Here is a 20,791-nt window from a genome sequence, read left to right on the forward strand (position 1 = left end):
AAATACTCAGCCCCTCCGACTCCCGGGATTCACCGGAGTCTCCTTGGTCACACAAGAGAGGACCAACAATGCCCACCTCCGCAGGTCTTTGCTTCCACCACAAAAGGGGGTGCCACTGATTCACCCTGGAGGCCCTTCAGTCAAACACGGGGAAACTGCTGTTAACAGTTCCGGCCTAGACCCGTGGAGGAGTGAAGGAAGACTCAGGCTTACCTTATAACCATAACCTCCCTGAGTCTTGCCTGCCAGACAAAAAAAGGTTGCAGGAACTCCTTTCCCGCCTGTCTTCTCTATCTTCTTCTTAGCAAGGTCGCCAGCTGGGTTATTATATCTGCACCCCAGCAATGCAGTTCAGTGGGTGTATTATATATTGTTTGTAGCCAGAAGATTGCTACTCCCACAGATCTGCTACTAGACTGTTGGCCCAGGGTACTCTCCCAGGAAGGTCTGTGTGGCTTTACCTCTCTCTAGCCACTACGTTAATAGTTGCCACCATTCAGGCACCAATACTGATCGGATGGCTAAGGGTACAGTTTTATGTAAGTCTGTGCTGTCTTTACCACTCTCCAGGCAATAAAAACTGCTATAGAGAACGTATTGTTCCCTAGGTGGTACTATGATAACCTTCGTGTATGCTCATAGAAAAATATCATAAATGGAGGCACACTTAAACACAGTGATAAAATGTGCGAATTTACTGATGCAAATTACATGAACACACACACAATCACAAGTAATACATGAATATGGAAATATGGATACTAAGTCTGGAGATCGTCAGCCTCTTCTTCCACGACCTCCAACACTCCTTCAACTGGGCAGAAAGACAGGAGTCCCACACTCTCACAGGAGGGCCTCTTCACCACGACGGCGCCTCTTCTTCACTGTCCTGCCATCCATACACACTGTCCCCTCTGACAGTCCTGGACACAAGCTGCCTCGCAGCCTATTCTACTACTAAAGTATTAAAGTCCTGTTGCCACATACATAAGCAAATATTGTGGCCTAACTAGCCTACTCACACAAGGGGTAATGGGAGGGAAAATGATCTACCTTACATTCCTGGCTCACGACGCCTGTCCCTCGATGGTGTGAGGTTCCCACGCTTCCTTGGGTCGATCCTTGACGATCCAGGACGTTCCACAGGTCCTCAGGTGTCGTGGAGCCTTCGCGTCGTCGCCGTTCCAATCCCTGAAATTCAGCTGCCCCAATCCTGGTTCATCGATGGGCGCTGAGCTAATCACTATTTTTCCCACACTCGCCCCTTCCACAAGGCGTTGCTCCTTGTCCTAGGCACGGTGTCGTCCTTCCAAGACCCTCAGTGGATGTGACCCGGTCACAGCTAGGCTTGCCCGCCACATCTTTTCTGACCCTCGACGTCCAGCGTCGCCGCCCTGCGTCGTCGCCGAATATTTTCCAAATTTGGCCCTCTTTCGCTCAATAAACTTGGTTCCTTTTGCTTCCCAGAAGCGCGGGGTCTCCAATATATCCGATGGGCTGCAATAGCCAGCACTAATCCACTAAGAAAGGCTTGTAGAGCCTCTAATCCTGGAGAGCAGACCGAGGTGCGTCCTGTCGCTTCCAAGGTCGGGTCACTTCTCTGCTCAATGAACTTGGTTCCTTTTTTGCTTCCCAGAAGCGCAGGGTCTCCAATAACTTATGGTGGGCTGCGATGGCTAGTTTAATCCACTGAATAAGGCTTGTAGAGCCTCTAATCCTTGAGAGCAGACCGAGGTGCGTCCTGTCGCTTCCAAGGTCAGATCAACTCTGACGTTGGCGCCGCCCGGGGCACTCGGTGACGTCATGGCGGGCCCTGATTTGTCGCCCGCGACCTAAGTCGGCCAATCCGCGATCGGCTAGTGTCCCTTCCAAAAGGTCATATCTGCAGTAGGGGATACTGTTTCATTTTATAACAGGGCGCCAATTTCCCTTTATTTACAACTTATAATGTAACTTCCTTCCATTAACTGGCAGTCGGTCTGGTCGCCACATATATCATTAGACTCCCTGAACCTCAGAGAATCAGTAGGGAGAGCTGATATGACTCTTAAAGCCGGCAAACGAAAGAAATAGGAGAGGGCACCGTAACATACCCCTCCCCTTAAAATAAGAGTCATATCGGAAGAGCAGCACTCAAGAGGGCAACCTATACTCTTGCTCCCTCCGTTCCTGAAGTGTCACTCCTCCAGTTGGTGACGTGGCTCATACCACCTTGCCAGTCACTTGCCTCATTGTATCTCCACCTCGCATAGGACCGGGTGTGATGGGTGTTCCCTGAACACCTACAAGAAATCCTCTCTCCGTGGCTACGAGTGTACTCCCACGGCTCGTTACCACTGTAAGATTCAGTGCATGCAGCGCCTCCACCGCGTCGTGCACTCCGAGATAGTCTTGCATTTCCACTGCGTCCTACAGGTACTCCATGTTTCCTCTCATGATCTCCTCTTCGCCAATCTTCTCTCTTCTCGGTTCCTCTTCTCCCATAGGTGCGTTGTCTCCTCACAGTGGCACTTGTAACCTGTACTCCATCCAGCAGCTTCCTCTCTTCCACACTAGGCTTTTGCGATGGCCCAATGCCCCTCTGGTTAGGCTGGCGCCTATCCTGGGTGTACCTATTCCCTGCTTTCTTCGTATTGCCTTTCCTATACCACTCGCTCCTTCGTTCCCGACGAACATCTTCACTCCTCCATGAGATTCTCTTCCCTGCAGACGTCTTCTTCGGTTCGTGATTGGGCTCATCCACCTCCCTGTGGCTCACCTCACCACGGTGGTTCATCTTGCACCTACCACTATTCATCTGGCCGGCATAGGGCGCACTGCATCGTGGCTTCTCCACTCTGCCCCTCACCGCCGTTCGCTCATCCACTGAGCTTACTTTATTCACGTTTCTGTATGGAGGGAGTGCGGTCTGCAGCCTCTTCACCGCCCCAGGCGTTTGTACAGCTGCTCCTCGCCACTCCTCCACAGGCATCATCAGGCTTAGTCGGAGGTCCCCGTCGGGGTTTTCCACAACCTCCAACGACCTCTCTGCACTCTCGCCCTCGTTGTCGTCGTCTCTGGCGACGTTTCCCCTGGCGAAGTCGGCCTCCTCACTACCATCTGGAACGACCGATACCTCACCTGGCTGGGTTGTACCGCTGCTTGCAACATAGGCACTCCTGGCCCAATCGGGTTGTATCCTGCCTCCTCCGAGGTCATTACCCAGCACCATCTGTACATGCTCTAGGGGTAATTTAGGGGCTACAGCTACTATAGCTTTCTCGACTCCGCAGTCGGCAATCAGCTGTACTTCGTGAAGTGGCAACCTATATTCCTCCCCCACACTGCGTATCCTCACCACTCCCACAGGTGAATCATTAAATTCCTTGGGGAGAATACTCCTGGTTACCATACTTATGTCAGCACCCGTATCTCGAAGAACGGCCACCTCCACTGGGTCTGACTTTCCAAACTTCACGTTGGCCTCGAAAACGAAGGGATGTTCACCCAACTTCATTTCCCAACCATTCACGTTGGGTCCACTATAATATGGGGTGTGAACAAACACTCTCTCCTCTTCCAACATTAATCCTACATTCCTTTGGTGCTCCTCACACTCGCGGGCATAATGTCCTCTCACGCCACAGTTGTAGCATCGGCTGCCTCCCCTGGGCGGCCACTCGCCAGTCCCTCGGGCGGCACCACTTGCAGACGTTCCCTGGGTCCTCCTTGGACTCCCTGTCGTCGTGTCCGGGACTGCAGCACTTGCTCCCGAGTTAGGTCCACTGCTCACAGCTTGGGGCTTCCTCCCCGCGTCTCTTGAGCTCTTGAACTGGGTTACTTCATAGGGTTCACTACTCTTGGGAGAGTCCCCACCCGTCCTCGCTCCTCCTGAACTCCTAAGGTTCCCTCCCGACCTGGGGTAAGGCGAGTGTCTGGGCGGCCCCTCCCTCCTGAGATGTAGTGCCTCCTCCAGCATGTCGGCTCGGTCCGCTGCAGCCTTCAGGTCCTTAATACCTGCTTCTCTCACCCTTACTCGCAACTCAGGATGGAGCACTGACATAAACTTCTCCATCACTATAAGTCGCTTGATATCATCCACCGACTCCGCTTCCTCCGCCTTCAACCATCGTAGGAGTTTCCGTTCCATATCCCTGGCGGTCTCGGCGTAAGTCTTTCCCGACGCTCTAGTACACTCTCTGAACCGCTTCCGGTACATCTCCAGAGTCAGCCGGAATGAGTGGAGCACCGCATTCTTAATCGCGTCGTAACTAGTACATTCCTCTAGGTCCAGCATGTTGTAGGCTTCCCGGGCCTCACCAGTCAACCTGCCCTGGACCAGAGCAGCCCAATCATCTTCTGGCCACTCCTTCAGAGTTGCTATCCGTTCAAAGTGTTCGAAGAACGCCTCAGCTTCATGTGGTTCGAACGTAGGTAAGTCGCGTTCCCTTACCTTGAGGTCATCTCGCCGTGCAGGTAGTGAGGGCAGACCACGCTCAATGCGACGCAATTCGACTTCTTTCTTTGCCTTTATCTCCTCCAGTCGCAGTTGTCTCTCTCCTTCTTCCCGCTGCAGCCGAGCTTCTCTCTCACGCTCCTCTCGCTGCAGCCGTGCTTCTCGCTCACGCTCCTCTCGCTGCAGCCGTGCCTCTCGCTCACGCTCCTCTCGCTGCAGCTCAGCCGCACGTTCCTCTCGCTGCATTTGCGCTTCTCTCTCCTCTCGTCGCAGCTGGGCTTCCAGTTGCATCTTCGTTATTTCCAGTTGCAGGCTCCTCTTACTACAGCTGGACCTTCCACTGCTCCCATGTTCACTGCGAATTCTCTCCACACTGGTGGGCGCTTGGGGTGGCTCTAGTCGGGATGGTTCACCTTGCGACGGCTCTCCTCGGGACGGCTTCTCTTGAGATGGCTCCTCTCCCGTCGCCTCCTCTCGAGCTGTGAGCTGTGCCATGATCTCTATCCTTCGCTCCGCTACCTTAGTCGTCCTCAACCTGATCCCAAAGTGGTTTGCCACTTGTTGGAGCTGGGCCTTGGTACACTCCTCCAAAATTCTCTCGTCCCTTGTGTCAATAAATTTCTTTACTTTGTCCTCCTCCATCTCTATATCATTGAGCATACACAACAGCACAGACAAGTTAGTAGGCACTAATTTCACCGTTCCAGTCCCTTAGCCGGTTGAGTAACAGTACTACTGAATTCACTGGCCACACTGTATTAGTACCCTGGCAACACTTGTCTTGAAATTTGGGCCACACTGTAGCTTGATCCGCGCTTCCTGGCGAAGTTCCCAGTTCTTGGCTACCGGGGTTCGAATCCTGGCAAGGTCGCCAGTTCTCTGTCACGTGGAGGTGGGTGGGCCGTGGCTCTGCTAGCAGTCGGCTGCTAGGGGCTCAAAAGGCCCAAATACTCAGCCCCTCCGACTCCCGGGATTCACCGGAGTCTCCTTGGTCACACAAGAGAGGACCAACAATGCCCACCTCCGCAGGTCTTTGCTTCCACCACAAAAGGGGGTGCCACTAATTCACCCTGGAAGCCCTTCAGTCAAACACGGGGAAACTGCTGTTAACAGTTCCGGCCTAGACCCGTGGAGGAGTGAAGGAAGACTCAGGCTTACCTTATAACCATAACCTCCCTGAGTCTTGCCTGCCAGACAAAAAAAAGGTTGCAGGAACTCCTTTCCCGCCTGTCTTCTCTATCTTCTTCTTAGCAAGGTCGCCAGCTGGGTTATTATATCTGCACCCCAGCAATGCAGTTCAGTGGGTGTATTATATATTGTTTGTAGCCAGAAGATTGCTACTCCCACAGATCTGCTACTAGACTGTTGGCCCAGGGTACTCTCCCAGGAAGGTCTGTGTGGCTTTACCTCTCTCTAGCCACTACGTTAATAGTTGCCACCATTCAGGCACCGATACTGATCGGATGGCTAAGGGTACAGTTTTATGTAAGTCTGTGCTGTCTTTACCACTCTCCAGGCAATAAGAACTGCTATAGAGAACGTAGTGTTCCCTAGGTGGTACTATGATAACCTTCGTGTATGCTCATAGAGAAATATCATAAATGGAGGCACACTTAAACACAGTGATAAAATGTGCGAATTTACTGATGCAAATTACATGCACATACACACAATCACAAGTAATACATGCTTTGCCCAAGATTACCATCCGAGTTGCCGTCGGGGAAGTGCCTCAAATAGCCTCGGCTATCACTTCCTTTTGACGGCCGTGATGGTCAAGTGGATTAAGGCGCCCTGTAGTTACCAGTTGCGTTGCTCCTGGGAGTATGGGTTCGAGTCACTTCTGGGGTGTGAGTTTTCATTCGCATATAGTCCTGGGGACCATTCAGGCTTGTTCGCATTTGTGTTCCTCACGTGTGCCTCAAAGAATGAGGTGATTTGGTGAAATGCTATGCCCAAGATTACCATCCGAGTTGCCGTCGGGGAAGTGGCTCAAAAAGCCTCGGCTATCACTTCCTTTTGACGGCCGTGATGGTCAAGTGGATTAAGGCGCCCTATAGTTACCAGTTGCGTTGCTCCTGGGAGTATGGGTTCGAGTCACTTCTGGGGTGTGAGTTTTCATTCGCATATAGTCCTGAGGTCCATTCAGGCTTGTTCGCATTTGTGTTCCTCACGTGTGCCCCAAAGAATGAGGTGATTTGGTGAAATGCTATGCCCAAGATTACCATCCGAGTTGCCGTCGGGGAAGTGGCTCAAATAGCCTCGGCTATCACTTCCTTTTGACGGCCGTGATGGTCAAGTGGATTAAGGCGCCCTGTAGTTACCAGTTGCGTTGCTCCTGGGAGTATGGGTTCGAGTCACTTCTGGGGTGTGAGTTTTCATTCGCATATAGTCCTGGGGACCATTCAGGCTTGTTCGCATTTGTGTTCCTCACGTGTGCCTCAAAGAATGAGGTGATTTGGTGAAATGCTATGCCCAAGATTACCATCCGAGTTGCCGTCGGGGAAGTGGCTCAAAAAGCCTCGGCTATCACTTCCTTTTGACGGCCGTGATGGTCAAGTGGATTAAGGCGCCCTATAGTTACCAGTTGCGTTGCTCCTGGGAGTATGGGTTCGAGTCACTTCTGGGGTGTGAGTTTTCATTCGCATATAGTCCTGAGGTCCATTCAGGCTTGTTCGCATTTGTGTTCCTCACGTGTGCCCCAAAGAATGAGGTGATTTGGTGAAATGCTATGCCCAAGATTACCATCCGAGTTGCCGTCGGGGAAGTGGCTCAAATAGCCTCGGCTATCACTTCCTTTTGACGGCCGTGATGGTCAAGTGGATTAAGGTGCCCTATAGTTACCAGTTGCGTTGCTCCTGGGAGTATGGGTTCGAGTCACTTCTGGGGTGTGAGTTTTCATTCGCATATAGTCCTGGGGACCATTCAGGCTTGTTCGCATTTGTGTTCCTCACGTGTGCCCCAAAGAATGAGGTTATTTCGTGAAATGCTTTGCCCAAGATTACCATCCGAGTTGCCGTCGGGGAAGTGGCTCAAAAAGCCTCGGCTATCACTTCCTTTTGACGGCCGTGATGGTCAAGTGGATAAAGGCGCCCTGTAGTTACCAGTTGCGTTGCTCCTGGGAGTATGGGTTCGAGTCACTTCTGGGGTGTGAGTTTTCATTCGCATATAGTCCTGGGGACCATTCAGGCTTGTTCGCATTTGTGTTTCTCACGTGTGCCCCAAAGAATGAGGTGATTTGGTGAAATGCTATGCCCAAGATTACCATCCGAGTTGCCGTTGGGGAAGTGGCTCAAATAGCCTCGGCTATCACTTCCTTTTGACGGCCGTGATGGTCAAGTGGATTAAGGCGCCCTGTAGTTACCAGTTGCGTTGCTCCTGGGAGTATGGGTTCGAGTCACTTCTGGGGTGTGAGTTTTCATTCGCATATAGTCCTGGGGATCATTCAGGCTTGTTCGCATTTGTGTTTCTCATGTGTGCCCCAAAGAATGAGGTGATTTCGTGAAATGCTTTGCCCAAGATTACCATCCGAGTTGCCGTCGGGGAAGTGGCTCAAAAAGCCTCGGCTATCACTTCCTTTTGACGGCCGTGATGGTCAAGTGGATTAAGGCGCCCTATAGTTACCAGTTGCGTTGCTCCTGGGAGTATGGGTTCGAGTCACTTCTGGGGTGTGAGTTTTCATTCGCATATAGTCCTGAGGACCATTCAGGCTTGTTCGCATTTGTGTTCCTCACGTGTGCCCCAAAGAATGAGGTGATTTGGTGAAATGCTATGCCCAAGATTACCATCCGAGTTGCCGTCGGGGAAGTGGCTCAAATAGCCTCGGCTATCACTTCCTTTTGACGGCCGTGATGGTCAAGTGGATTAAGGTGCCCTATAGTTACCAGTTGCGTTGCTCCTGGGAGTATGGGTTCGAGTCACTTCTGGGGTGTGAGTTTTCATTCGCATATAGTCCTGGGGACCATTCAGGCTTGTTCGCATTTGTGTTCCTCATGTGTGCCCCAAAGAATGAGGTGATTTCGTGAAATGCTATGCCCAAGATTACCATCCAAGTTGCCGTCGGGGAAGTGGCTCAAATAGCCTCGGCTATCACTTCCTTTTGACGGCCGTGATGGTCAAGTGGATTAAGGCACCCTATAGTTACCAGTTGCGTTGCTCCTGGGAGTATGGGTTCGAGTCACTTCTGGGGTGTGAGTTTTCATTCGCATATAGTCCTGGGGACCATTCAGGCTTGTTCGCATTTGTGTTCCTCACGTGTGCCCCAAAGAATGAGGTGATTTGGTGAAATGCTATGCCCAAGATTACCATCCTAGTTGCCGTCGGGGAAGTGCCTCAAATAGCCTCGGCTATCACTTCCTTTTGACGGCCGCGATAGTCAAGTGGATTAAGGCGCCCTGTAGTTACCAGTTGCGTTGCTCCTGGGAGTATGGGTTCGAGTCACTTCTGGGGTGTGAGTTTTCATTCGCATATAGTCCTGGGGACCATTCAGGCTTGTTCGCATTTGTGTTCCTCACGTGTGCCTCAAAGAATGAGGTGATTTGGTGAAATGCTATGCCCAAGATTACCATCCGAGTTGCCGTCGGGGAAGTGGCTCAAATAGCCTCGGCTATCACTTCCATTTGACGGCCGTGATGGTCAAGTGGATTAAGGCGCCCTGTAGTTACCAGTTGCGTTGCTCCTGGCAGTATGGGTTCAAGTCACTTCTGGGGTGTGAGTTTTCATTCGCATATAGTCCTGGGGATCATTCAGGCTTGTTCGCATTTGTGTTCCTCATGTGTGCCCCAAAGAATGAGGTGATTTCGTGAAATGCTTTGCCCAAGATTTCCATCCGAGTTGCCGTCGGGGAAGTGGCTCAAATAGCCTCGGCTATCACTTCCTTTTGACGGCCGTGATGGTCAAGTGGATTAAGGCGCCCTATAGTTACCAGTTGCGTTGCTCCTGGGAGTATGGGTTCAAGTCACTTCTGGGGTGTGAGTTTTCATTCGCATATAGTCCTGGGGACCATTCAGGCTTGTTCGCATTTGTGTTCCTCACGTGTGCCCCAAAGAATGAGGTGATTTGGTGAAATGCTATGCCCAAGATTACCATCCGAGTTGCCGTCAGGGAAGTGGCTCAAATAGCCTCGGCTATCACTTCCTTTTGACGGCCGTGATGGTCAAGTGGATAAAGGCGCCCTGTAGTTACCGGTTGCGTTGCTCCTGGGAGTATGGGTTCGAGTCACTTCTGGGGTGTGAGTTTTCATTCGCATATAGTCCTGGGGACCATTCAGGCTTGTTCGCATTTGTGTTTCTCACGTTTGCCCCAAAGAATGAGGTGATTTGGTGAAATGCTATGCCCAAGATTACCATCCGAGTTGCCGTTGGGGAAGTGGCTCAAATAGCCTCGGCTATCACTTCCTTTTGACGGCCGTGATGGTCAAGTGGATTAAGGTGCCCTATAGTTACCAGTTGCGTTGCTCCTGGGAGTATGGGTTCGAGTCACTTCTGGGGTGTGAGTTTTCATTCGCATATAGTCCTGGGGACCATTCAGGCTTGTTCGCATTTGTGTTTCTCACGTGTGCCCCAAAGAATGAGGTGATTTGGTGAAATGCTATGCCCAAGATTACCATCCGAGTTGCCGTTGGGGAAGTGGCTCAAATAGCCTCGGCTATCACTTCCTTTTGACGGCCGTGATGGTCAAGTGGATTAAGGCGCCCTGTAGTTACCAGTTGCGTTGCTCCTGGGAGTATGGGTTCGAGTCACTTCTGGGGTGTGAGTTTTCATTCGCATATAGTCCTGGGGATCATTCAGGCTTGTTCGCATTTGTGTTTCTCATGTGTGCCCCAAAGAATGAGGTGATTTCGTGAAATGCTTTGCCCAAGATTACCATCCGAGTTGCCGTCGGGGAAGTGGCTCAAAAAGCCTCGGCTATCACTTCCTTTTGACGGCCGTGATGGTCAAGTGGATTAAGGCGCCCTATAGTTACCAGTTGCGTTGCTCCTGGGAGTATCGGGTTCGAGTCACTTCTGGGGTGTGAGTTTTCATTCGCATATAGTCCTGAGGACCATTCAGGCTTGTTCGCATTTGTGTTCCTCACGTGTGCCCCAAAGAATGAGGTGATTTGGTGAAATGCTATGCCCAAGATTACCATCCGAGTTGCCGTCGGGGAAGTGGCTCAAATAGCCTCGGCTATCACTTCCTTTTGACGGCCGTGATGGTCAAGTGGATTAAGGTGCCCTATAGTTACCAGTTGCGTTGCTCCTGGGAGTATGGGTTCGAGTCACTTCTGGGGTGTGAGTTTTCATTCGCATATAGTCCTGGAGACCATTCAGGCTTGTTCGCATTTGTGTTCCTCATGTGTGCCCCAAAGAATGAGGTGATTTCGTGAAATGCTATGAACAAGATTACCATCCAAGTTGCCGTCGGAGAAGTGGCTCAAATAGCCTCGGCTATCACTTCCTATTGACGGCCGTGATGGTCAAGTGGATTAAGGCACCCTATAGTTACCAGTTGCGTTGCTCCTGGGAGTATGGGTTCGAGTCACTTCTGGGGTGTGAGTTTTCATTCGCATATAGTCCTGGGGACCATTCAGGCTTGTTCGCATTTGTGTTCCTCACGTGTGCCCCAAAGAATGAGGTGATTTGGTGAAATGCTATGCCCAAGATTACCATCCTAGTTGCCGTCGGGGAAGTGCCTCAAATAGCCTCGGCTATCACTTCCTTTTGACGGCCGCGATGGTCAAGTGGATTAAGGCGCCCTGTAGTTACCAGTTGCGTTGCTCCTGGGAGTATGGGTTCGAGTCACTTCTGGGGTGTTAGTTTTCATTCGCATATAGTCCTGAGGACCATTCAGGCTTGTTCGCATTTGTGTTCCTCACGTGTGCCCCAAAGAATGAGGTGATTTGGTGAAATGCTATGCCCAAGATTACCATCCGAGTTGCCGTCGGGGAAGTGGCTCAAATAGCCTCGGCTATCACTTCCTTTTGACGGCCGTGATGGTCAAGTGGATTAAGGTGCCCTATAGTTACCAGTTGCGTTGCTCCTGGGAGTATGGGTTCGAGTCACTTCTGGGGTGTGAGTTTTCATTCGCATATAGTCCTGGGGACCATTCAGGCTTGTTCGCATTTGTGTTCCTCATGTGTGCCCCAAAGAATGAGGTGACTTTCGTGAAATGCTATGCCCAAGATTACCATCCGAGTTGCCGTCGGGGAAGTGGCTCAAATAGCCTCGGCTATCACTTCCTTTTGACGGCCGTGATGGTCAAGTGGATTAAGGCACCCTATAGTTACCAGTTGCGTTGCTCCTGGGAGTATGGGTTCGAGTCACTTCTGGGGTGTGAGTTTTCATTCGCATATAGTCCTGGGGACCATTCAGGCTTGTTCGCATTTGTGTTCCTCACGTGTGCCCCAAAGAATGAGGTGATTTGGTGAAATGCTATGCCCAAGATTACCATCCTAGTTGCCGTCGGGGAAGTGCCTCAAATAGCCTCGGCTATCACTTCCTTTTGACGGCCGCGATGGTCAAGTGGATTAAGGCGCCCTGTAGTTACCAGTTGCGTTGCTCCTGGGAGTATGGGTTCGAGTCACTTCTGGGGTGTGAGTTTTCATTCGCATATAGTCCTGGGGACCATTCAGGCTTGTTCGCATTTGTGTTCCTCACGTGTGCCTCAAAGAATGAGGTGATTTGGTGAAATGCTATGCCCAAGATTACCATCCGAGTTGCCGTCGGGGAAGTGGCTCAAATAGCCTCGGCTATCACTTCCATTTGACGGCCGTGATGGTCAAGTGGATTAAGGCGCCCTGTAGTTACCAGTTGCGTTGCTCCTGGCAGTATGGGTTCAAGTCACTTCTGGGGTGTGAGTTTTCATTCGCATATAGTCCTGGGGATCATTCAGGCTTGTTCGCATTTGTGTTCCTCATGTGTGGCCCAAAGAATGAGGTGATTTCGTGAAATGCTTTGCCCAAGATTTACCATCCGAGTTGCCGTCGGGGAAGTGGCTCAAATAGCCTCGGCTATCACTTCCTTTTGACGGCCGTGATGGTCAAGTGGATTAAGGCGCCCTATAGTTACCAGTTGCGTTGCTCCTGGGAGTATGGGTTCGAGTCACTTCTGGGGTGTGAGTTTTCATTCGCATATAGTCCTGGGGACCATTCAGGCTTGTTCGCATTTGTGTTCCTCACGTGTGCCCCAAAGAATGAGGTGATTTGGTGAAATGCTATGCCCAAGATTACCATCCGAGTTGCCGTCAGGGAAGTGGCTCAAATAGCCTCGGCTATCACTTCCTTTTGACGGCCGTGATGGTCAAGTGGATAAAGGCGCCCTGTAGTTACCGGTTGAGTTGCTCCTGGGAGTATGGGTTCGAGTCACTTCTGGGGTGTGAGTTTTCATTCGCATATAGTCCTGGGGACCATTCAGGCTTGTTCGCATTTGTGTTTCTCACGTTTGCCCCAAAGAATGAGGTGATTTGGTGAAATGCTATGCCCAAGATTACCATCCGAGTTGCCGTTGGGGAAGTGGCTCAAATAGCCTCGGCTATCACTTCCTTTTGACGGCCGTGATGGTCAAGTGGATTAAGGTGCCCTATAGTTACCAGTTGCGTTGCTCCTGGGAGTATGGGTTCGAGTCACTTCTGGGGTGTGAGTTTTCATTCGCATATAGTCCTGGGGACCATTCAGGCTTGTTCGCATTTGTGTTCCTCACGTGTGCCCCAAAGAATGAGGTGATTTGGTGAAATGCTATGCCCAAGATTACCATCCGAGTTGCCGTCGGGGAAGTGGCTCAAATAGCCTCGGCTATCACTTCCTTTTGACGGCCGTGATGGTCAAGTGGATAAGGCGCCCTGTAGTTACCAGTTGCGTTGCTCCTGGGAGTATGGGTTCGAGTCACTTCTGGGGTGTGAGTTTTCATTCGCATATAGTCCTGGGGACCATTCAGGCTTGTTCGCATTTGTGTTTCCTCACGTGTGCCCCAAAGAATGAGGTGATTTGGTGAAATGCTATGCCCAAGATTACCATCCGAGTTGCCGTTGGGGAAGTGGCTCAAATAGCCTCGGCTATCACTTCCTTTTGACGGCCGTGATGGTCAAGTGGATTAAGGCGCCCTGTAGTTACCAGTTGCGTTGCTCCTGGGAGTATGGGTTCGAGTCACTTCTGGGGTGTGAGTTTTCATTCGCATATAGTCCTGGGGATCATTCAGGCTTGTTCGCATTTGTGTTCCTCAGTGTGTGCCCCAAAGAATGAGGTGATTTCGTGAAATGCTATTGCCCAAGATTACCATCCGAGTTGCCGTCGGGGAAGTGGCTCAAATAGCCTCGGCTATCACTTCCTTTTGACGGCCGTGATGGTCAAGTGGATTAAGGCGCCCTATAGTTACCAGTTGCGTTGCTCCTGGGAGTATGGGTTCGAGTCACTTCTGGGGTGTGAGTTTTCATTCGCATATAGTCCTGAGGACCATTCAGGCTTGTTCGCATTTGTGTTCCTCACGTGTGCCCCAAAGAATGAGGTGATTTGGTGAAATGCTATGCCCAAGATTACCATCCGAGTTGCCGTCGGGGAAGTGGCTCAAATAGCCTCGGCTATCACTTCCTTTTGACGGCCGTGATGGTCAAGTGGATTAAGGCTGCCCTATAGTTACCAGTTGCGTTGCTCCTGGGAGTATGGGTTCGAGTCACTTCTGGGGTGTGAGTTTTCATTCGCATATAGTCCTGGGGACCATTCAGGCTTGTTCGCATTTGTGTTCCTCATGTGTGCCCCAAAGAATGAGGTGATTTCGTGAAATGCTATGCCCAAGATTACCATCCGAGTTGCCGTCGGGGAAGTGGCTCAAATAGCCTCGGCTATCACTTCCTTTTGACGGCCGTGATGGTCAAGTGGATTAAGGAGCCCTATAGTTACCAGTTGGGTTGCTCCTGGGAGTATGGGTTCGAGTCACTTCTGGGGTGTGAGTTTTCATTCGCATATAGTCCTGGGGACCATTCAGGCTTGTTCGCATTTGTGTTCCTCACGTGTGCCCCAAAGAATGAGGTGATTTGGTGAAATGCTATGCCCAAGATTACCATCCGAGTTGCCGTCGGGGAAGTGGCCTCAAATAGCCTCGGCTATCACTTCCTTTTGACGGCCGTGATGGTCAAGTGGATTAAGGCGCCCTGTAGTTACCAGTTGCGTTGCTCCTGGGAGTATGGGTTCGAGTCACTTCTGGGGTGTGAGTTTTCATTCGCATATAGTCCTGGGGACCATTCAGGCTTGTTCGCATTTGTGTTCCTCACGTGTGCCTCAAAGAATGAGGTGATTTGGTGAAATGCTATGCCCAAGATTACCATCCGAGTTGCCGTCGGGGAAGTGGCTCAAATAGCCTCGGCTATCACTTCCATTTGACGGCCGTGATGGTCAAGTGGATTAAGGCGCCCTGTAGTTACCAGTTGCGTTGCTCCTGGGCAGTATGGGTTCGAGTCACTTCTGGGGTGTGAGTTTTCATTCGCATATAGTCCTGGGGATCATTCAGGCTTGTTCGCATTTGTGTTCCTCACTGTGTGCCCAAAGAATGAGGTGATTTCGGTGAAATGCTATGCCCAAGATTACCATCCGAGTTGCCGTCGGGGAAGTGGCTCAAATAGCCTCGGCTATCACTTCCTTTTGACGGCCGTGATGGTCAAGTGGATTAAGGCGCCCTATAGTTACCAGTTGCGTTGCTCCTGGGAGTATGGGTTCGAGTCACTTCTGGGGTGTGAGTTTTCATTCGCATATAGTCCTGGGGACCATTCAGGCTTGTTCGCATTTGTGTTCCTCACGTGTGCCCCAAAGAATGAGGTGATTTGGTGAAATGCTATGCCCAAGATTACCATCCGAGTTGCCGTCGGGGAAGTGGCTCAAATAGCCTCGGCTATCACTTCCTTTTGACGGCCGTGATGGTCAAGTGGATAAAGGCGCCCTGTAGTTACCAGTTGCGTTGCTCCTGGGAGTATGGGTTCGAGTCACTTCTGGGGTGTGAGTTTTCATTCGCATATAGTCCTGGGGACCATTCAGGCTTGTTCGCATTTGTGTTTCTCACGTGTGCCCCAAAGAATGAGGTGATTTGGTGAAATGCTATGCCCAAGATTACCATCCGAGTTGCCGTTGGGGAAGTGGCTCAAATAGCCTCGGCTATCACTTCCTTTTGACGGCCGTGATGGTCAAGTGGATTAAGGCGCCCTGTAGTTACCAGTTGCGTTGCTCCTGGGAGAATGGGTTCGAGTCACTTCTGGGGTGTGAGTTTTCATTCGCATATAGTCCTGGGGACCATTCAGGCTTGTTCGCATTTGTGTTCCTCACGTGTGCCCCAAAGAATGAGGTGATTTGGTGAAATGCTATGCCCAAGATTACCATCCGAGTTGCCGTCGGGGAAGTGGCTCAAATAGCCTCGGCTATCACTTCATTTTGACGGCCGTGATGGTCAAGTGGATTAAGGTGCCCTGTAGTTACCAGTTGCATTGCTCCTGGGAGTATGGGTTCGAGTCACTTCTGGGGTGTGAGTTTTCATTCGCATATAGTCCTGGGGACCATTCAGACTTGTTCGCATTTGTGTTCCTCACGTGTGCCCCAAAGAATGAGGTGATTTGGTGAAATGCTATGCCCAAGATTACCATCCGAGTTGCCGTCGGGGAAGTGGCTCAAATAGCCTCGGCTATCACTTCCTTTTGACGGCCGTGATGGTCAAGTGGATTACGGTGCCCTGTTGTTACCAGTTGCGTTGCTCCTGGGAGTATGGGTTCGAGTCACTTCTGGGGTGTGAGTTTTCATTCGCATATAGTCCTGGGGACCATTCAGGTTTGTTCGCATTTGTGTTCCTCACGTGTGCCCCAAAGAATGAGGTGATTTGGTCAAATGCTATGCCCAAGATTACCATCCGAGTTGCCGTCGGGGAAGTGCCTCAAATAGCCTCGGCTATCACTTCCTTTTGACGGCCGTGATGGTCAAGTGGATTAAGGCGCCCTGTAGTTACCAGTTGCGTTGCTCCTTGGAGTATGGGTTCGAGTCACTTCTGGGGTGTGAGTTTTCATTTGCATATAGTCCTGGGGACCATTCAGGCTTGTTCGCATTTGTGTTCCTCATGTGTGTCCCAAAGAATGAGGTGATTTCGTGTAATGCTATGCCCAAGATTACCATCCGAGTTGCCGTCGGGGAAGTCGCTCAAATAGCCTCGGCAATCACTTCCTTTTGACGGCCGTGATGGTCAAGTGGATTAAGGCGCCCTATAGTTACCAGTTGCGTTGCTCCTGGGAGTATGGGTTGGAGTCACTTCTGGGGTGTGAGTTTTCATTCGCATATAGTCCTGAGGACCATTCAGGCTTGTTCGCATTTGTGTTCCTCACGTGTGCCCCAAAGAATGAGGTGATTTGGTGAAATGCTATGCCCAAGATTACCATCCGAGTTGCCGTCGGGGAAGTGGCTCAAATAGCCTCGGCTATCACTTCCTTTTGACGGTCCGTGATGGTCAAGTGGATTAAGGCGCCCTAGTAGTTACCAGTTGCGTTGCTCCTGGGAGTATGGGTTCGAGTCACTTCTGGGGTGTGAGTTTTCATTCGCATATAGTCCTGGGGACCATTCAGGCTTGTTCGCATTTGTGTTCCTCACGTGTGCCCCAAAGAATGAGGTGATTTGGTGAAATGCTATGCCCAAGATTACCATCCGAGTTGCCGTCGGGGAAGTGGCCTCAAATAGCCTCGGCTATCACTTCCTTTTGACGGCCGTGATGGTCAAGTGGATTAAGGCGCCCTGTAGTTACCAGTTGCGTTGCTCCTGGGAGTATGGGTTCGAGTCACTTCTGGGGTGTGAGTTTTCATTCGCATATAGTCCTGGGGACCATTCAGGCTTGTTCGCATTTGTGTTCCTCACGTGTGCCTCAAAGAATGAGGTGATTTCGGTGAAATGCTATGCCCAAGATTACCATCCGAGTTGCCGTCGGGGAAGTGGCTCAAATAGCCTCGGCTATCACTTCCATTTGATGGCCGTGATGGTCAAGTGGATTAAGGCGCCCTGTAGTTACCAGTTGCGTTGCTCCTGGGAGTATGGGTTCGAGTCACTTCTGGGGTGTGAGTTTTCATTCGCATATAGTCCTGGGGATCATTCAGGCTTGTTCGCATTTGTGTTCCTCACGTGTGCCCCAAAGAATGAGGTGATTTGGTGAAATGCTATGCCCAAGATTACCATCCGAGTTGCCGTCGGGGAAGTGGCTCAAATAGCCTCGGCTATCACTTCCTTTTGACGGCCGTGATGGTCAAGTGGATTAAGGTGCCCTATAGTTACCAGTTGCGTTGCTCCTGGGAGTATGGGTTCGAGTCACTTCTGGGGTGTGAGTTTTCATTCGCATATAGTCCTGGGGACCATTCAGGCTTGTTCGCATTTGTGTTCCTCACGTGTGCCCCAAAGAATGAGGTGATTTGGTGAAATGCTATGCCCAAGATTACCATCCGAGTTGCCGTTGGGGAAGTGGCTCAAATAGCCTCGGCTATCACTTCCTTTTGACGGCCGTGATGGTCAAGTGGATTAAGGCGCCCTGTAGTTACCAGTTGCGTTGCTCCTGGGAGTATGGGTTCGAGTCACTTCTGGGGTGTGAGTTTTCATTCGCATATAGTCCTGGGGATCATTCAGGCTTGTTCGCATTTGTGTTTCTCATGTGTGCCCCAAAGAATGAGGTGATTTCGTGAAATGCTTATGCCCAAGATTACCATCCGAGTTGCCGTCGGGGAAGTGGCTCAAAAAGCCTCGGCTATCACTTCCTTTTGACGGCCGTGATGGTCAAGAGGATTAAGGCGCCCTATAGTTACCAGTTGCGTTGCTCCTGGGAGTATGGGTTCGAGTCACTTCTGGGGTGTGAGTTTTCATTCGCATATAGTCCTGAGGACCATTCAGGCTTGTTCGCATTTGTGTTCCTCACGTGTGCCCCAAAGAATGAGGTGATTTGGTGAAATGCTATGCCCAAGATTACCATCCGAGTTGCCGTCGGGGAAGTGGCTCAAATAGCCTCGGCTATCACTTCCTTTTGACGGCCGTGATGGTCAAGTGGATTAAGGTGCCCTATAGTTACCAGTTGCGTTGCTCCTGGGAGTATGGGTTCGAGTCACTTCTGGGGTGTGAGTTTTCATTCGCATATAGTCCTGGGGACCATTCAGGCTTGTTCGCATTTGTGTTCCTCACGTGTGCCCCAAAGAATGAGGTGATTTGGTGAAATGCTATGCCCAAGATTACCATCCGAGTTGCCGTCGGGGAAGTGGCTCAAATAGCCTCGGCTAATCACTTCCTTTTGACGGCCGTGATGGTCAAGTGGATAAGGCGCCCTGTAGTTACCAGTTGCGTTGCTCCTGGGAGTATGGGTTCGAGTCACTTCTGGGGTGTGAGTTTTCATTCGCATATAGTCCTGGGGACCATTCAGGCTTGTTCGCATTTGTGTTTCCTCACGTGTGCCCCAAAGAATGAGGTGATTTGGTGAAATGCTATGCCCAAGATTACCATCCGAGTTGCCGTTGGGGAAGTGGCTCAAATAGCCTCGGCTATCACTTCCTTTTGACGGCCGTGATGGTCAAGTGGATTAAGGCGCCCTGTAGTTACCAGTTGCGTTGCTCCTGGGAGTATGGGTTCGAGTCACTTCTGGGGTGTGAGTTTTCATTCGCATATAGTCCTGGGGACCATTCAGGCTTGTTCGCATTTGTGTTCCTCACGTGTGCCCCAAAGAATGAGGTGATTTGGTGAAATGCTATGCCCAAGATTACCATCCGAGTTGCCGTCGGGGAAGTGGCTCAAATAGCCTCGGCTATCACTTCCTTTTGACGGCCGTGATGGTCAAGTGGATTAAGGCGCCCTGTTGTTACCAGTTGCGTTGCTCCTGGGAGTATGGGTTCGAGTCACTTCTGGGGTGTGAGTTTTCATTCGCATATAGTCCTGGGGACCATTCATGCTTGTTCGCATTTGTTTTCCTCACGTGTGTCCCGAAGAATGAGGTGATTTGGTGAAATGCTATGCCCAAGATTACCATTTGAGTTGCCGTCGGGGAAGTGGCTCAAATAGCCTCGGCTATCACTTCATTTTGACGGCCGTGATGGTCAAGTGGATTAAGGCGCCCTGTAGTTACCAGTTGCGTTGCTCCTGGGAGTATGGGTTCGAGTCACTTCTGGGGTGTGAGTTTTCATTCGCATATAGTCCTGGGGACCATTCAGGCTTGTTCGCATTTGTGTTCCTCACGTGTGCCCCAAAGAATGAGGTGATTTGGTGAAATGCTATGCCCAAGATTACCATCCGAGTTGCCGTCGGGGAAGTGGCTCAAATAGCCTCGGCTATCACTTCCTTTTGACGGCCGTGATGGTCAAGTGGATTAAGGTGCCCTATAGTTACCAGTTGCGTTGCTCCTGGGAGTATGGGTTCGAGTCACTTCTGGGGTGTGAGTTTTCATTCGCATATAGTCCTGGGGACCATTCAGGCTTGTTCGCATTTGTGTTCCTCACGTGTGCCCCAAAGAATGAGGTGATTTGGTGAAATGCTATGCCCAAGATTACCATCCGAGTTGCCGTTGGGGAAGTGGCTCAAATAGCCTCGGCTATCACTTCCTTTTGACGGCCGTGATGGTCAAGTGGATTAAGGCGCCCTGTAGTTACCAGTTGCGTTGCTCCTGGGAGTATGGGTTCGAGTCACTTCTGGGGTGTGAGTTTTCATTCGCATATAGTCCTGGGGATCATTCAGGCTTGTTCGCATTTGTGTTTCTCATGTGTGCCCCAAAGAATGAGGTGATTTCGTGAAATGCTTATGCCCAAGATTACCATCCGAGTTGCCGTCGGGGAAGTGGCTCAAATAGCCTCGGCTATCACTTCCTTTTGACGGCCGTGATGGTCAAGAGGATTAAGGCGCCCTATAGTTACCAGTTGCGTTGCTCCTGGGAGTATGGGTTCGAGTCACTTCTGGGGTGTGAGTTTTCATTCGCATATAGTCCTGAGGACCATTCAGGCTTGTTCGCATTTGTGTTCCTCACGTGTGCCCCAAAGAATGAGGTGATTTGGTGAAATGCTATGCCCAAGATTACCATCCGAGTTGCCGTCGGGGAAGTGGCTCAAATAGCCTCGGCTATCACTTCCTTTTGACGGCCGTGATGGTCAAGTGGATTAAGGTGCCCTATAGTTACCAGTTGCGTTGCTCCTGGGAGTATGGGTTCGAGTCACTTCTAGGGTGTGAGTTTTCATTCGCATATAGTCCTGGGGACCATTCAGGCTTGTTCGCATTTGTGTTCCTCACGTGTGCCCCAAAGAATGAGGTGATTTGGTGAAATGCTATGCCCAAGATTACCATCCGAGTTGCCGTCGGGGAAGTGGCTCAAATAGCCTCGGCTATCACTTCATTTTGACGGCCGTGATGGTCAAG

The sequence above is a fragment of the Procambarus clarkii genome, chromosome 4, assembly GCF_040958095.1.
Source record: "Procambarus clarkii isolate CNS0578487 chromosome 4, FALCON_Pclarkii_2.0, whole genome shotgun sequence".
NCBI classification, from domain to species: Eukaryota; Metazoa; Arthropoda; class Malacostraca; order Decapoda; family Cambaridae; genus Procambarus; species Procambarus clarkii.